A 22,225-nucleotide genomic window follows, 5' to 3' on the forward strand; every position below is an offset into this window, starting at 1 on the left:
TTGTCTCAGCTTCATCAAGGAACTCATTGGAGTCCTCAAGCTATATGTGATGCAGTCCTCAGAGTCTATGGGTACATAGGAATACACACCCTTGCTAGGCAAGTAGCGGACAGTTGCATAGTGTGCAGAAAAACTAATGAGCAAACTCTAAAAAAAAACCTCCTGGGGGAAGAAATCCAGGGTTAAGGCCATGCCAAAGCATCCAAGTTGACTATACTGAAATGCCCCCAACAGGCCACCTCAAGTATTTACTAGTAATAGTAGACAACCTTACCCACTGGGTAGAAGCTCTCCCCTTCCCAAGGACAACAGCCAGTAATGTAGTCAGAGCCCTGTTAGAACATATCATACCCAGGCACTAGAAATAAAATGGGAATATCATACTCCCTGGCATCTGTCCTCGTCAGGGAAAAAAGAAAAAAAAAATGAATCAAAATCTAGAAAATCACCTAACCAAATTAATTCTGGAAACCTGGTTACCATGGACAAGATGCCTTCCTATTGCCTTACCAAGAATCCAAACTGCCCCCCTCGAAAAGACCTTGGCTTGTCTGTCTCTTTCCTCCCTCAGGACTCAAGGCCTCCTAGCGAGATTACATCCTTGTCAAAGGTTGGAAAGAGAGAAAGCTCAAACCCACCTGGGAAGGACCTTACCTGGTACTCCTAACAACTGAAATAGCAGTCCAGAAAGCCGAAAAAGGGTGAACCCACCACACTCGAGTGAAGAAGGCCCCACCTCTGGCAAAGTCATGGACCATCACTCCAGGATTAACAGCCTCAAAACTAACATTCAAACAGGTTTGTCTTTTTCTTCTCCCCTTAGCTACTCAAGGATATCTTATTGTTAATGTAACTATGCTTGTCTAGTCTTACCTTGTGGAGATCTCCAAAGTCAAAGACAGTTAGCTTGTGCAGAAAAGTACTTCTGCCCCTCTGTGGAAAGAGTTAATACTCCTGTGTCTTGCATATGGTGGGAATCCTCAGAGGAAGAGTTAGGCAATTGGGGGTTATGGTCTCAGTGGGCAGTTTTAGGGCACCGCCCTAAAACCATACCTACACTTCACCAAAGGGGCCACCCCCCCCCCGCCCCCGATTGTCAATCTAATCATTGCAACCCAGTACTTATCCATTGTAAAAATTAAAGATCTAAAGCAAACCATAGCCATTGAAACACGGTACCAAGATGCAAATGCCTGGCTGGAATGGATTAAATATTCCATCTGCATGATAAACAAAAGCGATTGTTACACTTGTGTGACAGGTAGGCCAGAAACCCAAACTGTCCCCTTTCCACTTGATTGATCCTCTGACCAGCCGGGCATGAACTGTATGGTTGCCCTCTTCCAAAATCCCACAGCCTGGGGCAATAAGGCATGTCAAACCCTCTTGCTGCTATTCCCAGAAGTGAAAAGCCCTGCAGGTCAGCCCCTGAGAGCTATCCAACCCCCTATTACAAGTATCAATTTCACCTCGTGTCTCTCACGGCAAGGGGAAAATTTGGCATTCCTTGGGAGTCTAATGGGATGCAGTGAATCTAAGCCTTTTCAACAGCTAACTAATCAGTCTGCCCTTGTTCATCCCCAAGCGGATGTATGGTGGCATTGCAGTGGACCACTACTGGATACTCTGCCAAAGTAACTGGAGCGGCACTTGCGCTCTAATCCAATTGGCAATCCCTTTCACTCTGGCATTTCATCAACCAAGCAAAAAGGACAATCGTGAAAAAAGAAGTACCCCCCACGGGTCCTTTGACCCTCACATTTATATAGATGCCATCAGAGTTCCACAAGGGGTGCCAAATGAATTTAAAGCCCAAAATCAAATAGCTGCAGGATTTGAATCTATATTGTTCTCGTGGGTAACTATAAAGAAAAATGTAAACTGGATAAATTACATTTACCATAATCAACAGCAGTTTGTCAATTATACTAGGGATGCCATTAAAGGAACAGCTGAACAATTAGGCTCTACCAGCCAGATGGCCTGGGAAAACAGAATAGCCCTGAACATAATATTAGCTGAAAAACGTGGGGTCTGTGTCATAATTGGGGCCCAATGCTTACAGAGCCTTAACACCCTAGCAAATGAATTAGCCAAAAATTCTAAAATAGAATTCTAGAATTCTTCTCTAGTCTCATGGAAAAATGGTTTAGAAAATGAAGGGACTCATAACCTTTACTCCCCTTGCAATTATTATAGGTGTACTCATTCTTGTAGGTTGCTGCATCATACCTTGTATTCGTGGATTAGTGCAAAGGGTTACAGAAAAAGCCCTCACCAAAACCCCTCATGATTCTCCCCTGCCCTACTCAGATAAGTTCCTACTCCTAAATGACCAAGAGGAACAACAAATCTAAAATATGTTAAAGAAATTTGAAGGGGAAGAACTATAAAATCAAGAGGGGGAAATTGTTAAGGACAGTAAGTTCCTTTTCAAAGTTCCCTTGGTCTCTTGGTCTGTACACAGCCCTTCCTGCTTAATCTGTAACGAGCACTTGCTCCTCAGCTTAATCTGTAACCAGCAAACCTCTTACTCTGTAAACATCTCTGTCACACCCAGACATGTCCAAACACCCCTTGAACTTGTTCTGTAGGCAACTCTTCCCACCTTAGCAACAGTCTCTCCCTCCCCTCCTCTCTTAGCAAACTGTGTGTTCACCATATTTAGAAAGGTTTAAGTCTTAGCCAATGGGGTTAATTTAGATTGTTTGGTCCAACCCTAGCCAATGGGGAAAGGACACAGAAACAGGAATTGTGTTAGGAATAAAAACCCTTTGGCCGGGAGTGGTGGCTCACGCCTGTAATCCCAGCACTTTGGGAGGCTGAGGCAGGCGGATCATGAGGTCAGGAGATCGAGACCATCCCAGCCAACATGGTGAAACCTGTCTCTACTAAAAATACAAAAATTAGCTGGGTGTGGTGGTGGGCACCTATAATCCCAGCTACTCGGGAGGCTGAGGCAGGAGAATGACTTGAACCCGGGAGGCAGACATTGCAGTGAGCTGAGACCGCGCCACTGCACTCCAGCCTGGTGACAGGGCAAGACTCCATCTCAAAATAAATAAATAAATAAAAATCCTTCTCTCTTTTGTTCAGTGTGCTCTTGCGAGCGTGACTGATGCAGGCAGCATCCTTCTGTAGAAGTAAATTGCCTTGCTGAGAAAACTGTTTGCCTGAGTGCTAGTTCTTCTTTGCAGCACCGAGCACTTGTTTCTAACACTGGTTTTTTGTTTGAGTTTTTTTGAGACAAAGTCTCGCTCTGTCACCCAGGCTGGTGTGCAATGGTGCAATCTTGGCTCACTGTAGCCTCAACCTCCCAAGCTCAAGAAATACTCCCATCTCAGCCCCCCAAGTAGCTGGGACTACAGGCACGTGCCACAACACCCGGATATTATTTGTATTTATTGTAGAGACATGGTTTCACCATGATACCAAGGCTGGTCTTGAACTCTTAGGCTCAAGCAATCTGCCTGCCTTGGCTTCCCATAGTGTTGGGATTACAGGTGTGAGCCACCACGCCTGGCTGAAAAGCTGTTTTTAAAAAAACAAAACAAAACAAAACAAACAAACAAAAAAAAAACAGGCATTCTGATCTCTAGCCAGATTACTGCCAATTTAAAGGACAATTTGATGTATGGCTCAAAGAGGTCAACAATTCAAAGTAAAATATTTTCCAATTTGGTCAAGGGGTGAGGACGGGCAGGAAGCTGGTCAGAAAAAAAAAACAGCTCCTTTTTACATTTACCAAAAAAAATTAGAATTTTTTTCTTGCCTGCCTTTTAAAATTTCATTCAACTCTACTATTTTCTGGACATCTCACACTAGTTTCAATTTAAGTCTCATCAGGCAGTTGACCTATAGAGAGCTGTAAGTGTTACTTCTCTCCTACAAAAATTTTTACAAATCAAACTATCATGGGATGTCAGTTTTGAAAACACAAAGTTTCTTAGAAATAAAACTATTACTTTATGATAGGACAGATAATAAATGATAATCTGGTCCTTAATCTACCTGCACTGTTTGGAGAGATATGGAATCAATAATCTCCCTATGTTATAGGAGTTATTAAGGAATTATTTTAGGCAGAGAGAGAAGACAAGGCGTCCTTGGCAAGCTTTTTTTTCTTTTAAGGCAGCTCCAGATACATTTCTTGCATAGCAGAAAAATGGCTTGAAGGGCGGGCCAGCAAGCTTTGATATGCAAGTGCCAGCCATTAGAAACTGGGTCCACTCAATATGGCGAATCCCACCTTCTTCTTGTCACTGCAAGTGCCTAGCATCGTGGCCACCCCCACATATCCCCACGTTTGTAGAACATCATGGTGCCCTGCATTTGCATATTAAAAGGCTAGGGTGGGAGGACCAGATTTCTGTGGGCTACATGAATGACATACCTGGTCAACCCAATCCCCTGGACCCTATGCAAATCAGACACCAGCTCCTCCAGCCTCCTAATATAACTGGCTGTTTTCTGCTGCACTCAGAGTTCCCTCTCTCAGTTTGGAGCCCCTCTTCCTCTGTCTCCGTATGGGGGGGCCCCTTCCTTCTTTCTTGCCGATTTATTAAACTCTCTCCGCTCCTTAGAACCACTCCACGTATATCCATGTCATTGTATTTAAACCGGCACAAGAAAAGGACCCTGGTATTCCCCTCCAGTCGTCAGAGTTGTATCATTTTGGTGCACTGGCTGGGAATCGGAGGTACAACATTCACTGAAGTGGTGATTATACAAGCGAGCTTAAAATCTGTTCTATCATTCTGAGGTGCTCTTGGCCTCTATTTTAAAATCAAATCAAATCAATCAAAAGGCATCTGTCTACTGGTTAGATACACTTATCGTTGGCTGCTGTTCTAAAGACTCAGATGTGAGGCTTGCTGGTGAGAACATGGAGAACCCCCCAATACCCACAGGTCATTGGGAATGTTGGCCATATTTCGAATCAGTTTCCTTTCATGGGGAGACCTCGCCATTGCACAAGGCTGGGAAAAGTTCCGAGGCAACTGAGCATATCTGGGCAGGGCACACCCTGGTGTGACTCAAAGGCCTCTGGACCAGACCCAGCCTCCAACAGCCCATTTCAGGTGCTGGCAGAGAATCCTCAGCTATCCGGTCATGAAACTTTCCTTCCTTTTCTATCTGCAGTCTCTTACTCTGTGTGTGTGTGTCAACTGTGTGGGTATTTAGTAACCGGGAGTTTAACTCAGGAATGCCATTGCAATCTTCTGAACAGAGGGTTCCTCCAGGACAGTGAGCATCTGTCTCTCAGCCCCTTGGTCTGGAGAGCACATGGCTTTTCCAGGTCTCTCTACTAGCACATTGTATTTCTAAGCCAACAGTGCCACCTAGAGGAAACAGAAATCCTCTACATGAGGCACTTTTTTTTAATGCTAACACCGCAGCTTCCTTTTGCACTGCTAGAAATCAGGCTCTAAGCCTCTTCCAGGAATGGGAAAATTCTGCTTTCAACAGTTAGGAATTAAATGTCTTCCATAGCCAAATTTTAGTCTCAATATTGTCCCATCAGCAGGAAAACAGCCATTTGGTTCCTACATTCCTTTAAGTCACCTATTCTGTCTCCAACTGAGATAGTACTTAATTAGTTAAGGGGATTTTAAGTCCGGAAGTTAACTGAAACCATTTTTCTAAGGGTAAATGCTTTAGCATGGGCCATAATAGCAGGATATAGAGTTCAATCTAGCATAACCCCTCCATTAAAGGGGCCTTGCCCAATTACACAGTTTTCCCTGAGATCCTTTTTTTTTAGGGAGGCACACAGGTCACACAAGTCTAGTAGGTCAACGGGAAATAATAAGCAGAGGACTGGGACTACTTGGGTAAGTGTGACTAGGCCTCAAAAGTCTCGTTTCTCTGGTGCCATGGCTTGGAGGGTCACACCTACAGCCATAGGCAGCACATTTAACTGGGTGCAGGGACCCAGGAACCAGGGAGGGAAAATAGGGGAATGCCCCCTCTGTTTTCTTCTCCACCCTGAGTCATACACCAAAAGGAAGGAGACTAAAAGGGCACTTTTATTCTCACTTCTCTTTCTAGATGGGCAACAGATCGTCTTCAGCATGCACTCCTCTGGAATGTATTTTAAAGCACTGGGACTCCTTCAACCCTGAGACTTTGAAAAAAAAGTGACTCATATTCTATTGCACAAGAGCATGGCCTTCTTACTATCTTGGGGACAGACAAACCTGGCCTGCCGCGGGGAGCCTTGATTTTAATATTATCCAACAGTTAGATCTTTTCTCCAAACAGAAGGGCAAATGGACTGAGATCCCCTATGTATAGACTTTCTTTGCCCTGTGAAACAGCCCAGACTTTTGCAAGTTCTATACAATCGACCCAGTTCTTTTAGTGGCCACAGGGAATAGTTCCCCAGAGCTAAAGCAGGTTCCAGAGGTGCAATCTGAGACAGCTATTGAATGTCCCAATCCTTCCAGTCCCCCTCTAATCATACTATCAGCTCCTCCAGCTCCACTCTCTCCAGTATATCCTACTCCCCCCGCTTCATTCTTACCTCTGCAGGAAATGCCTGATAGGAATGGTGCCATGAGGGTTCAAGTTCCCTTCTCATTACAGGACCTTAAGCAAATAAATAGAAACTTGGTCCAATTTTCTGATGACCCCGTTAAGTATATGGAAATTTTCCAAAATTTAACTCAGGTGTTTGATCTCACATAGAGGGATGTTATGTTGCTGCTAAGTCAGACCCTCACTGGGCTGAAAAGCCGGCAGGTCCACAGGCAGCAGAAAAATACGGATATGAGCAACATGCCTCCTATAGCAGACCAAGGAGAAAAAGAGGAGACAAGGAAGGTAAGGAAGAAGTGGAAACTCCATTCCCACTAGGAAGGGAAGCAGTTCCAGCAGACAACCCTGATTGGAACCCCAATAACTCAGGAAATGAATGGAAAAGGAAGCACTTCTTAAGGTCTATGTTAGAGGGCCTATGGAAGACCAGGGCCAAACCTCTCGATTACTCTAAACTATCTATGATAGTCCAGATGAGAATCCCACAGCCTTTATGGAAAGGCTAAGAGAGGCACTAATAAAACACACCTCTTTATCCTGATTCAGTCGAGGGACAGCTAATCCTGAAGGACAAGTTTATTACACAGTCAGCTCCCAATATTGGAAAGAAACTACAGAAACAAGCTATAGGACCAGATAGCACCCCAGAGAACCTCCTGAGAATAGCCACTTCAGTCATTTACAATACAGATCAGGAGGAGGCCCAAGAAAAGGAGAGGAAATACAAGTGAAGAACAGAGGCTCTAGCAGCAGCGTTGCAAGCGTGTAAAGTCCAGGATCCCTGAGGTGCATCCGCTAGCTGTTATCAATGTGGCAAGTCAGGGCATTTTAAGAAGGAATGACCAGGCAGCAAGACAAAGCCACCTTGACCCTGTCCAGCCTGTGGCGGAGACCACTGGAGATGGATCTGCCCCCAGAGGCAGAGGTCACTGGGTTCAGAACCAGTCTCACAGATGGTCCAGCAGGACTGACGGGTCCCAGGGCTTAAACCCCTGGCTCCAGCGACTCAGACTGCCATTACAGCACAGGAGCCCTGAGTGATTCTGGAAATTGAAGGAAGGAAGGTAGATCTCCTTCTGGATACTGGAGCCAGTCTCTTTCTCCTCCTCTCTAATTCAGGCCTCCCCTCTTCCCAGAGCACGACCATAAGGGGTGTATCACGAAAAACGAACTCAATCTTTTTCTCAACCCCTTTTGCAGATGGGGAGACTTACTATTTAAACACGCCTTTTTAATCATGCCTGAAAGTCCTACTCCTTTATTAGGTAGATATATTCTAGCTTGCATGGGGGCCTGCAGCATCTTTACAGCCCCAGGACAAACTCTGTCTCCCCCGATGGAAGCTAACATTAATCTGGAAGTGTGGGCAACTTAAGGAAGAATAGGTTGAGCTATAACCACTAGGCCAGTACAGATCTATCTTAAGGATCCCACTTCTTTTCCTAACCAGAGATATCCCTAAGGCCAGAGGCTAGGAAAGGGCTAGAAGTCATTATTAATAACCTAAAGAGGCAGGGCCTCCTCAAACCCTGTAATAGCCCCTGCAACACCCCAATATTAGGAGCGCAGAAACCCAATGGGGAATGAAGCCTAGTTCAGGACCTTCGCCTCATTAATGAAGCTGTAGTTCCAATCCATCCAGTGGTCCCTAATCCCTATACCCTGTTAACTCAAATACCTGAGGGAACTAAATGGTTTACAGTCCTAGATTTAAAGGATGCCTTTTTCTGTACACCGTTACATCCTGACTCTCAATACCTGTTTGCCTTCGAATATCCCTCCAGCCAGACTGCCCAGTTAACATGGACAGTGCTGCCTCAGGGATTTTGAAATAGTCCTCATCTGTTTGGGCAGGCACTGTTACAAGACCTCTCTGAGTTCTCTCATCCTTAAGTTAAGGTCTTGCAGTACGTTGATGATATTCTGCTATGTGCCCCAACTGAGGATGCTTTTCAGGAAGGCACCGAAGCTCCTCTCAACATGTTAGCTAACAGAAATACAAGGTTTCAAAACTCAAGGCCCAGCTCTGCGAAAACCTCAGTGAAGTACACCTAGGCTTAGTGCTGTCTGAGGGGACCAGAGCATTAGGGAAGGCGAGGGTTGAGACTATTTCTTCCTTTCCCCTCCCCAAAACCCTCAAGCAACTCAGAGGATTTTGGGGCATTACAGGATTTTGTAGACTATGGATACCCGGGTATGGTGAAATAGCCTGTCCATTATATAACCTCATAAAATAAACTCAAGGAACTAAAACTCATCTTTTAACCTGGGAACCTGAAGCTCAAAAGGCCTTTGACCAGCTAAAGCAAGCCTTGCTTAAGACACCAACTTTCACCCTTCCTATAGGGAAGGCCTTCAATCTGTATGTATCAGAAAAGAAGGGAATGGCCCTGGGAGTATTAATGCGGGCCCAAAGACCAGGTCAACAGCCAGTGGGTTGCCTAAGTAAGGAACTTGAGTTGGTGGCTAAAGGATGGCCAGCATGCCTCCCAGCCATTGCCTCAGTGGCTCTGTTGGTCCCAGAAGCCTCCAAATTAACTCTGGAAAATGATTTAACTATCTATGCCCCACCTAACGTGGCAGGACTACTGCACTCTAGGGGGAGCCTTTGGCTAACAGATAGCTGACTTCTTAAGTATCAGGCCCTGCTGTTAAAGGGTTCCAACATCCAATTAAAGTCTTGTTCTCACCTAAATCCAGCTGCCTTCCACCAGGAGGAAACTGGGGAATCTGAGCATGACTATGAACAAATCATAGTACAGACCTATGCAGCCAGGGAAGATCTCAAGGAAACTCCCCTAGAGAACCCAGACTGGACCCTCTTGACAGATGGGAGCTCTTTTGTAGAACAAGGAATGTGTAAGGCAGGATACACAGTAGTCACTCTACATGACATCACTGAAAGTGCGTCACTCCCTCCAGGCACAAGCACTCAATTAGCTGAGCTAATCGCTCTTACAGGAGCAATTGAATTAAGCAAAGGAAAGGTAGCTAACATTTACACTGACTCCAAATATGCTTTCCTGGTTCTCCATGCTCATGCTGCCTTTTGGAACGAAAGGTATTTTCTTACCACCAATGGATCTCCTATAAATATCTCCAGGAAATTAACAGGTTATTATCCTCAGTTTTTCTTCCATGAGAAATAGCAGTGATGCATTGTAGGAGACATCAAAAGGAACAGATGAGGTAGCCAAAGGAAACAGATCAGCTGATCAGGCAGCTAAGTCAGCAGCAAGGAAGGCTCAAGACAACCCTCTAATCTGGGAAGGCTCCATAAGAGAAATTAAACCTCAGTACTCCCCGACAGAAATAGGATGGGCCTCTTCTCGAGGGTATACATTTCAGCCCTCAGGATGGCTACAGTCACAAGACGGCAAATTCCACTTGCCAGCCTCCAGCCAATGGAAAGTCCTTAAAGTGCTTCACCAAGCTTTTCACTTGGGAGAGGATAAAATTTATCAATGTGCCCAGAGATTGTTTTCAGGAGAGAACTTAATAAAAACAGTCAGGCAAGTTGTTCATGCTTGTGAAGTCTGTCTTAAAAATAATCCCCTGAACAGGCGACTCCTTTCTCCTCAAACCCAAAGAACAGAAAGATACCCAAGGGAGGAGTGGCAGATAAACTTCACCCACATGCCAAAGACAAAGGGCATTCAATACCTGCTGTATGGGTAGATACCTTCACTAACTGGGTAGAAGCATTTCCATGTTGTACAGAAAAAGCCTCTGAGGTAATAAAAGTGTTAATGAAATAACTCCCTGCTTTCATCTAAGTACCTTCAAAGTGACAATGGGCCCTCATTTAAGGCAGCTGTCACACAAGGGGTCTCAAAAGCACTAGGCATAGAATATCATCTCCATTGGGCTTGGAGACCCTAATCCTCAGGAAACGTAGAGAAAACTAATGATATTACCAAGAGACACCTCAGAAAATTGTCCCAAGAAACTCACCTTCCTTGGGTCACTCTTCCTCCCATGGCCTTACTACAAATAAGATATACCCCTTGAAAATTAGGTCTTAGCCTTTTTGAAATGCTGTATGGACAGACACCCTTTCCTTACCAATGATTTTTCTATTAGATCGGGAAACCTCTGAGCTAGTTAAGCATGTAAACTCTCTGGCTCACTTCCAACAGGAATTAGCACAATTAGCAAAAACCCAATCCCAGGAAATTGGACCACCTCTGTTTAACCCAGGAGATTTGGTACTGGTAAAGGATCTTCCTTCTCTCTCTCTCCCTTCCTAAGCCCAACCTAGGAAGGGCCTTACACTGTTCTTCTTCCAACTCCCCCAACAATAAAAGGTACAGGAATCGACCAACTCCTGGATACATCACACTCAAGTCAAAGCCTGGAGAGCTGAGGGAGCAACCCCCAACAGCCCAGAGGAACATCCTGAATAGCAATGCGAAGAAATGGAAGATCTTAAGCTGAAAATCACAAAAGATAAGTAACTGTATGAGAACTAATCATCTTATTCAGTCTCACCCCTACCTCGACAAATACTTTTTGTCATTTCTACCTCTCCTTTTGAGCCAAATATCAGAACTTCTTTTTGGTGGAAATTATTTACTACTCCACCCTTGCAGGAATTGCTATACTCACTCTGCTATTTGCAGTAGAACTATATACTGTAGCACCCTCAGGGTGGAATGTCAGAGAATCTCAATTACTATAGTATTTTGCTTAATTATTAACCTCATAGCAGGAATAACAGTTATAGGAAGTAAACATGAGCGTTTTACTATCACTAAATCTGTTAGGACTTTTTATCGGACTTAGCAATACGTCGCACCATCTAGCTCCTACAATATCTGCCATGGCCCATTTGTACAACAAGACTAATCATTGGGTTTGTCCTAAGTGGTTTGCTCAGTTCAGCGACACTAAGGAACCTTATAGTTACCCGGAACTCACCATCTTAGGATTCCCTTTGTTGGTTTTACCTTTAACCCTTAAAGACTTATCAGGCATAAATGGGACATGGTATGGGAACACTTTCAATTGGGTGACTAACTCTTCCCAGTAGAACACTCCGCCCCAGTGCCAAAGAACTTTCTCCCAAAGATAAGCTTCACACCCCCAGGCTTGGAAAAGTTGACTGAGTAATAGCAAATGCCTCCCTCTGCTTTAAAAGTAGTGGGGAAGGGCCATACTTGAGAGTAACATCACACTTGTAATTGCTGATAGTTCAAAGATTTGAGGAGAAGAGTGCAACAAGGGTGATCTACAAGGATAGAAGCCCTAGTGGGGGGCTTTCAGAATCTAGCCTCTCCTTCTGGTTGGAAGTACTGATGGGAGTGGCATACACTAAGTAACCACCTTGACTATAATGTAAAAAATAACACATGGGTCTTTCCAAACATCCCCCCCACCCATGGAATTCCAGACCCTTGTATAATGTTTGCTAATAGTGGCGGCTTACAGATCTGAGGGCGAACTGAAGACATCTGGACTGACAGCCCTTGCCATAAGAATCATCTGAGATATTGGCCAGGGCATATTACGTCTCTAATTTTTCAAAACTCCATTTGTCAGGTGGACCCTTTTCACTTGGCATGTCAAATTCCAAATGACATCATAAATGACTATCCTAAATAAGGTTATCTTTATCCCAAGGATGCCTGTATTATATGTAAAGAAAGGAAACTTCTAAGATATGAGAAAAATCTTCCAGTGTCTCTCACAAGCCACAACTTAGAACCATCCCTTCAAGGAGCAGGGCTATATTTTCTTTGTGGCTCCTGGATACACTTCATCCTCCCAACGCATCAGAAGGGAACTTGTACTAATAGCTGCAGTAGTTCCCATTTTTAAATTCTACCAAGATGGCAGCATCATCTGGGGACATCCCTAACTTAGCCTCTTTTCTAGAAACTGCACTATTTTGAATACATTGGACAAAGATATCTATCATTTCTATGCCCTCATATGGAGATTTAACTGAAAGGGCAGCCTGGGGAGGGCATGCACGTGACAATCTCATCATAGAAAAACCATGGATGGGAAATTCTATAGCCAGAGGTATATTCTGGTTTATGGGCATCCCCTCTCCTTCAAAGATCAATACTTAATATCTCTATTATAATGCAATGAGGATGGAAGGCAACTGTACGGGCCATAGAGGCACAACCACAATCTATAGACTCTTCAGCCTCAGTAGTAGCACAAAATCGACAGGCCTTAGATGTCCTTACAGCTGAAGTGGGAGGTACCTGTGCACTTTTGAATGAAACATGCTGCTTCTGGATTAACTCGCTAGTAGATTAAGGAAAATCTACAGGTACTTAAAGATCAAATCAAAATTATTGACAGGCTAAGAGAAAATGCAGGCTTCAGACCCAGGTGACTACAATCCCTCTTTAATGAATTCCAGTCTTCTTTATGGAATTGGTTGGCTCCTTTATTAAGCTCCCTCTTGCTTACATGTCTTGTATTAACTCAATACCATAACTCAATACTATATAACTTGTATAACTCAATACCATAACTAGAATTGTTTCCTATCGCCTAGAAGCAATCAAATTTAAGAGGTGTTGCAAACTGAACCACACATGGACACGCCATTCTTCCAAGGATCCTTGGATCTACCCTAGGAGGAGCCCTAGCTGCTGTTCCCCATTCAACGCTCCTTTTCAGCAGGAAGTAGCCGGAAAGAGTCATCGCCCAAAACCCCCTAACAGCAGTTAGGGTGACATCTCCTCAGGGGAGAATGTTATAGGAGTTATTAAAAAATTATTTGGCCACTGCCCTCACTGCCGTTGCTGCTGCCGACCTCGCGAGGGCTGCTTCGTCTCCAAGGTCAGACTGCTCCCAATGCCATGAATGGAGACAGCACCTTTGCAAAGAGACCCAAGGATGATGCTCAGATTATCAGAGAAGAGACACAAGGCCTTCACTGATATTGCCAGATACTTATCTAATAAAGAGTGGGAAAAGCTGAGAAACTCAGAGAAAATCATCTATGTGTATATGAAGAGAAACTATGAGACCATGACTAAACTAGGTCTCCAGGCCACCCTCCCAACTTTTATGTACAATAAATGGGCTGCAGAACTCCAGGGGAATGATTCTGATATAGACTAAAACTGTGGGAATCAGGATGAATATCCTCAGATGGCTTTTGGCATGCTACAAGGAAACTTTCCAAAGATGATGCCCAAGAAGCCAGCAAAGGAAGGAAATGATCGAAGGGAGTGCCAGAAGCACCTGGCTCACAGAACGATGGGAAACAGCTGTGTCCCCCGGGAAAAGAAATTACCTCTGAGAAGACTAACAAGACATCTGGACCCAAGAAAAGGGGGAACATGTCTGGACTCACAGACTGCAAGAGAGAGAAAGTATCTAGTGATTTAGGAAGAGATCAGCGACCCTGAGGAAGATGACAAATAACTCCCCTCAGGGATAGGACGCATGCCCATGATGAGAAGCAGAACCTGGTGACCTTCTACAAACATGGGCATGGCTGCGAACCCCTCATCATCAGGTGTACAGCAAGTGAAAGCAGGAGTTCCCAACAGTGAAAAGTTGAGCGTCATTTTTCTTACACTGTACCAAGAGTTAGATATCAGCATTTTCATTGTATTTTCTTACGGTGTGCCATCCTGTTAGATATTTGCATTTTCATTGATGAACAAGACATAGTTAATGCATATTTCTGTTTGTGTACCCATGCACCTACCTCAGAAAACAAGTATTATCAGGTATTCTCTGCATAGAACAGTACTACCCTCCTCTCTCCCCAGATGTGACTACTGAGGCCAGTTCTGGGTGTTTCAGATTTTTTTCACTGCATATACACACACATACACACACACACACGTGGAATACCACTATAAATACCTCCATCTGCTTTTCCCCATCGCTAATGTGTCCTGGTCAAGCCCCCCTCACTCTGTTTCCTGTTCAACATGCACTCCCTGCTGCAAACTCCCCTCATCCGATTCCCCTGTGTTGGTCACTGCCAGTTAAGAAACATTTACAAACTTAAAAAAACAGATAGGACAAAGGGTCCTTGGCAAGGTTTTTTTCTTTTAAAACAGCTCCAGAAACTTTATTGCCTAGCAGAAAAACAGCTTGAAGGGATGAGCCGGCAAGCTTTGATATGCAAATACCAGCCATTAGAAACTGGGTCCACTCAATATGGCGATTCCTGCCTCGACTTCTTCTTGTCACCACAAGTGCCTAGCATCATGGACACCACCACATATCCCCATCCATGTGTACAGAACATCATAGCCCCCTGCATTTGCATACCAAAAGGCTAGGGTGGGAGGCCACTTTTGGCCAGTTAAGTGAATGACATACTGGTCAAACCAATCCCCTGGGCCTCAAATCAGACACTGCCTCCTCCAGCCTCCTAATTTAACTGGCTGTTTTCCACACTTGGAATTCCCCCTCTCAGCTTGGAGCTCCCCTCCATCTCTGTACAGGAGAGCCTCTTCCTTCTTTCTTATTATTATTTGTGTATCCATGCACCTACCTCAGAAAACAAGTATTGTCAGGTATTCTCTGCATATCACAGCACTACCCTTCTCTCTCCCCAGATGTGACTACTGAGGCCAGTTCTGGGTTTCTTGGTATTAAACTCTCTCTGCTCCTTAAAAGCACTCCACATGTGTCCATGTCGTTTTATTTAAACCGGCGCGAGACAAAGGACCCTGGTGTTCCTCGGGTCATCAGAGCCATATCACCTACATTCACAATTGTGTGACAAGAGCCTTTCCAGGTCCATGGGTTCTTCACACATCTCTAAAATCAGTTCAGTTCACTTCAGCTGAGTAAGGGTCTGGCAATCATACTCTCTCTACCAGGCTGAGAAGCAAAATGATGGCAAAAATGAATGAATGAATGATATATACTGAAGGTAAAACTGAGGTCCATAAAGATACAAAAATATACCTCCAACAATTTTAATTTCTGCATACTAGAGCTGAGGCAGGAGAACAGGATCTGGAGGCAGGGAACCTAAGGCCAACTCATGCTGACTTCCTAGAACTAAATTAAAATGAAAACCCCAACTTTTCACACCCAAGTAACAAAAGTACCAGAGGCTACTACTCCCTTTGCAAAGGCCCCCTCCCGCCCTGCCTTTTCTGTGTGGCAGATGAAAAACTGAAAGTACCTCTGATTGGTCCCCTCCTACAACCAATCAGGCTGGTCATGGGCCAAGTCTTCATTTGCATAGAAGTGTAATTTTGTAACTTCACTTCAGCCTCTGACAGGTCACTTTCCACAACCAATCAGACGTCTGCATAGGGTGTAACTTTGCAACTTCGCTTCAGCCTCTGACAGGTCACTTTCCACAACCAATCAGACGTCTGCATAGGGTGTAACTTTGTAACTTCACTTCAGCCTCTGATTGGTCACTTTCTGCAACCAGTCAGACTGATCATGGGACACTACTTCATTTACATAGGGTGTACACCAAGTAACAAAATGGGAAACATCTAGAGGGTATTTAAACCCCAGAAAATTCTGTAACCAGGTTCTTGAGCTGCTTGCTTGAGCCCACTCCCACCCTGTTGAATGTGCTTTCATTTTCAATAAATCTATGCTTTTGTTGCTTCATTCTTTCCTTGCTTTGTGTATTTTGTCCAATTCTTTGTTCAAAGCACCAAGAACCTGGACACCCTCCACCGGTAACAGAGCTATAATGACATTATACATCATGTTTAAGAGTTTATGATTCAAATATTTAATTTTCAGCAATAACATAAATTAACAAGAGAATTTAGAGATAAGGAACAAAGTTACTTGATTTACAAAAGAATGTAAATCAAATTGTTTTGAATACTGCCTTGAAATTATGATTTCACAAGCAAAAAAGTTCTTTGTATAACCTCTGACCTACTACCATCTATAAATAAAGAACTAAAGTACAAAGAGGTTAAATTACTTGACCAAGAACAGAGCTCAAAATAAAATCCTAGTATCCTGTTTCTCAATCTAGTGTTACCTACATTATCCTACACTACATCTCTCAGGGCTTTTCTCCCTTTGGATTCTGCCTTCCAAATACAGACATCTAGCACCAATGGTTAAAGAACAGGGCTTGGGGCTAAACAAACAGACTAAGAGAATCTCGTCTCCACCACTTGAAAAGCTATATAACCCTGAATACATTAACATCCTGTAAGTCTTTTTTTTTTCCACCAGTAAAAAGGAGATAATTGTAAAAGGACTCCATAATAAAAGAATTTTAAAATCAGTTACATATAATGTGTAAGATATTGCAAAATTTTATGAGAGATATTTTCTGTTAATTTTAAGGCTAATTGACCAAATAACTCACTGTCATATCTGGAAGTCATGTTATTTGAATATCCATTATCAGAGTCCTGAAAGTTTCAAAGTTGCAAAAACATAGTATTATTCACCAATGAATTGACTGTTAATAAAAAGCAGAACAGGCTAGAAAATGGTTGAAATATCACCTACCTTATATATAAAATGGGTTTATAATTGTACCACATATAATTTTTTAATTAAATGAAAAATTTATGCAAACCTCTTATGATCATGATGCCCTGTAAATAAATAGTAAATGCTCAATAAATGTTAGTATCATTATTACCAAAAGGTTAAAAAAGAGTTCTCTATTCGCTTAAAAATAGTACCAAGGGTATACGTGGATGAGCAGAACTAATGGCTGAAATAAGATTGTCATGTATTATAATTGTATAAATTTGGTGTGTACAAATATAGGTTACCACTTTTGCCTTCTTTCCACTTTGGTCTATGTTTGAAATTTTATGGAAAAAAAAAGAAAAAGATGGTGAGAACAAGAAGATATTTTACGTTAAGATGAGTTATTTTAAAGAAACCATTCAGCAAAGTAAACTAATGAACAAAGGAAACCTAATCATTGTAATAAAATACATAAGCAAGGAAAAGAGAGAGAGCCCCTAGGAAATTTTCATATTGTCGTTCAAAATTAGTAGTTGCCTACTGCTGGGAAAATAGAGGGTTTGAAGGATAATGGCTAAAGGGAATGTAATTTCTTTCTGGTGTAATAAAAATGTTCTAAAATTGACAGTGGTGATAGATGTATGACTGTGAATATACTAAAAGTCATTGAATTGTACACTTCAAACGGATGTATGGTATAAGTCCATTACTGCACTGCTATAAATACCTGAAAAAGAATTAAAAAAAAAAAAAAAAAGAAAAGAAAAGAAATACTCGAGCCTGGGTTTTTTATAAAAGAAAGAGGTTTGATTGGAAGGCAAAGCAGGAGTAGGTGTCTTACATGGCAGGAGGAAGAGAGAGAGGCGAGAGGTGCTACACACTTTTAAACAACCTGATCTTGTGAGAAGTCTATCACGAGAACTGCACTAGGGGGATGATGCTAAACCATTCATGAGAAACTGCCCCCATGATGAAATCACCTCCCACCAGGCCCCACCAACATTGGGGAACACAATTTGACATGAGATTGCTGGAGGGAGGGGCAGCACATCACAATAACACTGTTAAAAAAAAAAAAATGTATGGTCTTGATTTCCTAAGTATCTCTGAAATCATCTAGTTTTCTTTCTCCCATGTCTCTTTTTATGAACAAGTCACCACCAGCTTCTACTTCAACAGCAAGTGGTCTCCTAGCTTCCAGTTTTGTTTTCTGGGATGTGATCCATCCTCAACACATCATCCACAATGTTCTTTTACTTCCCAGCCTTTGACCAAGCTACTCTCTCAGCCTAGACTACTCTCCTCCCAAACCCCTTTTGCCTTGCTGGTTCCTACTCACCTTTTTGGGCCTCAACCTAAACACCACTTCTGCCAGGAGTCTTTTCCCTAATCCCCTGGACTTCTGTATGTCCCTCTGTTGTCCATCCCCACCACCCTGTGTACTTCGCCTATCATAACGCTCATAACTATTTACTGTCTTCTCCTCTAGACTTCATATATACAATGATTAGGGGAAATGTCTAATTCCTACCCCCACACAGTGCTTAACATGCAACAGACATTCAATTAATATTGGCTAAACAAATAAATAATCCAACAAGTCCTTATCTTTATAAGGCTTTTGTTTTTTCACAAAATGAAGATAGTGTACCAAATGATAACTTATTTCTTCCTTTCTGATATATATCCACAGGATGACCTCAAAATTTATAGTATTCAACAGCCCTACTATTTCTCAGTAAAAACAACCAACTAATGAAGATATGATTAAACTGAAGTTCATTTTTATCAGCCCCTATTTAAAATAAAATAGGTTAATTAGATAAGAAAATTATCTCTAATACAAATTAGCTGTTGGAAATTATCAAAAGAAAAAACACTATCTGTACCTTTTTAAAATAAAATACGTAAGTACGCTTAAAAATCAGCCCAAACAGACATTAAAAACTATATTTAAGAACTTGCCGGGTGCGGTGGCTCACGCCTGTAATCCCAGCACTTTGGGAGGCCAAGGCTGGCGGATCATGAGGTCAGGAGATCGAGACCATGGTGAAACCCCGTATCTACTAAAAATACAAAAAATTAGCCGGGCGTGGTGGCGGGCAGCTGTAGTCCCAGCTACTCGGGAGGCTGAGGCAGGAGAATGGCGTGAACCCAGGAGGCGGAGCTTGCAGTGAGCCAAGATCACGCCACTACACTCCAGTCAGGGCGACGGAGTGAGACTGTCTCAAAAAAAAAAAAAAAAAAAAAAAACCTCAAATTTTTGAAAAAGATAAATGAATTGCCTGAGAGCCTGCCTATCAGGAGCCACGTGATACAGGAGAGAAAGACTGTCCTGAGGAAGGTTACCAGCCAAGCCTAAGCAAAAAGTAAGTTTCCTTTTTTTGCCTCAAGGTCCTATACTCCCAGTTTCCTCTTACAATCCCTCTGTCACTCAACTCTGGTCCCACAGCAAAATTATGCTATGTACAACAAGAGCTGCATACTTCAAAAACAACTTCCTCAAACTAATATCTGTGGCAACAGTGGCTATTTAATGGCCTCCAGGTCTCAGCAAAGAAATCCTAGGAAAACACTGGGGATCAGCTATGTACCTTATGTTACAATTTGGTAGCCTGGTAGACACATCTATCCTCATTGTCATAGATCTATTTCTTTCCAACCTGGAATTTGAAACTCCATGAACAAATTACAACAGCTAAAAAGTGGTGCTGCTAATGTTAGTGTCTCAATTTAGCATTATTTGAAATCTCAAAATACCCTGGCTAAACGAAAATTCCTCAATGGTAAGTCTAGAACAATTTTCTGTACTAGAATCCCTTCGCTGCTGAGATTCTGATGTAATCCTCTCCTCCATGTTTATCTCCTTGCAATTCTGCCATTCTTGGAACACAGTAAGTATTCAATAAATATATATAAGTGAATAAATGAATGAACCTTCTAAAAGCTCCAGGTTAAAAAGGAAGAGGCAACCACCACCTCAAATATCTCCTGAAAGGAACTAACAGTGTCGTACCTATAATGCATGAAGTATAATAAGTGTGTAAATTATAAGGTGTATTTGTCAACTCCCATGTAGCATGTAAATCGTGTCATTATTTAATATGTACACTGAGGTTTTCACAATAATCAGTCTTTTAAGAATTTAAGTGCATTCACATATTTCACCTAAAAATTATCACAACAAACCAAATTAATGCAGCACTTCATGCCAGTCTCACCAATCAAGAAGAAATGCTTACTCTAAGCCAAATAGTAATAGTAATAAAGTTGAAGGCAGCTAACTAAAATATGCTGTAGATACAATCTAAAAGTAAAATTATATTTGATAATACACAAATTTCATGTACATTATTTAGAAATTAATATAATTATGTGACATGGTAATTCTCAGCTGGGTGTTGTAATAAAAGGAGATAAACACATTTGAGGTTATTCTGAAATGTTTGGAATTTAGCTAGCATAGATTTGTTTAATTTTATAAATGAGAAAAAAATGAACATCTTATAGACCTGTGGTTAATGGATGACCCCAAAAAATTATATAATCAAAGACCAAAGGATAAAAAACATATCCACTTGACAAGGATATGACATAATCTGATATATATAACATGTTTTAAAGTTGCTATTATGTTATAAATATCAACCTATTCCTTATGTTCTGATGCAGGTTATTCTCAATATTCAGTGATCTTCCACAGTGGTTATTTTCCTGAGTGCTTTACAATAAACAGATAAGCCATGAGGCAAACCCAACAATGAAAAACAACGTTTATATACTACAAGACTCAGGACTTGGTAAGCACACTTACCAAAGAACAGACAAGGTAAGGAACAAATAGCTCCCATAAAGTAAAAATCGTGAAAACTTCAGAAAGACACGAATTAAGGAAGGAAAGCATACACTAATTGGAACCAAGCGTTACATCAACACATATAGCAAGCTTTCCTTCTAAATAGTCTTTATTATGCCTGCTAAAACTACTTATATTCAGGTAATATCTTAATACAACTGATTTTCTTTTAAAAAAACAAGAGTACCTTTCCAGACAATCAATAATAAATGCAACCAGTATCATTCATTACCAGCACCAATCACTCAAACCACAATTCTAATTCATTTTCTACAGAAGTCTCGATTTCCTGTTATTTATTTTAAGTATTCCAGGAGTCTTACTATTCCATCTTATTTTTATCCACCATTCCTTATGCCTCTTTCCTAGAACTATTTGCCCTTTGATATGGTTTGGCTGTGTCCCCACCCAAATCTCATCTTGAATTGTACTTCCCATAACCCCCCACGTGTCGTGGGAGGGACCCAGTGGGAGGTAATTTAATCACGGGGGCGGCTGCCCTATGCTGTTCTCATGATAGCGAGTGAGTTCTCATGAGATCTGACAGTTTCATAAGGAAATTTTTTCCCCCTTTGCTCCAAACTTCTCTCTCCTGACACCCTGTGAAGAGGTGCTTTCCCCCATGATTCTAAGTTTCCTAAGGCCTCCCCAGCCATGTGGAACTGAGTCCATTTAACCTCTTTTCTTTATAAATTACCCAGTCCCAGGCATTTCTTCATAGCAGCATGAGAACAGAGTAATACACCCTTGATCTTGAAACTCTGACACTGCTTTATCTATGTAGAATAGCTTCTAAATAACAGTATCTACTAATCATGCCTTAAACTCAGGATTCTTTTCCATTAGAATATTCTGTATTCTGACTATATAACATACCAGTGCAATCACTGCTTCATGCATTAATAAAAAATTGTTGGGGAAAAAGAGTCAAAGTTCAGCTTGGAGGTAATCGCAAGAACTAATGAAAGTAACAAAAATTTTAACATATTCACATCAAAATCATACTCTCCTATCTCTAAAAGATTATAGAAACTTATGTTTAACACTTGATGAATTATTCAGTGAGAAAAACAGGGATATTTGCTACTGCTAACTAAATTAGTTTTAAATTAATTCAAAGAATAAAAAGAAAAGGCAGTTTTCCACATAGCAATAGAAAAGGTGAGTATTTATAAAACAATGCACAATAGAATCAAAGGGTTTCTGGAGACTTATGAAAAAGATAACGATTACAGTCATCTATTCAGTGGTATTTTTCAGTTCTTCAGCTAGCCATTGTCATGAAAAAGGCAGCATGCCAGTCTGGATACCGTGTGGGGTCTAGTCTGAGAATAGGAGAGAGTTATTTTTTAAGCTCTCCTTAGCCAAACTGAGGAAGGCTAGTTCCTGACTGGACCCAGGTTAATACCATAATAC

The 22,225-nt window shown here is 42.0% G+C and overlaps 1 protein-coding gene and 1 pseudogene across 2 annotated transcripts in view; one reads left to right on the forward strand and one right to left on the reverse strand.

The window, feature by feature from the left end:
• CEP85L (centrosomal protein 85 like) overlaps window positions 1–22,225 on the reverse strand; it is a 193,074-nt gene that overhangs the window by 114,182 nt on the left and 56,667 nt on the right. The window lies entirely within an intron of this gene.
• On the forward strand, window positions 13,365–13,935 carry LOC100604493 (annotated as a pseudogene).

Source organism: Nomascus leucogenys, chromosome 3 (assembly GCF_006542625.1).
Source record: "Nomascus leucogenys isolate Asia chromosome 3, Asia_NLE_v1, whole genome shotgun sequence".
NCBI lineage: Eukaryota > Metazoa > Chordata > Mammalia > Primates > Hylobatidae > Nomascus > Nomascus leucogenys.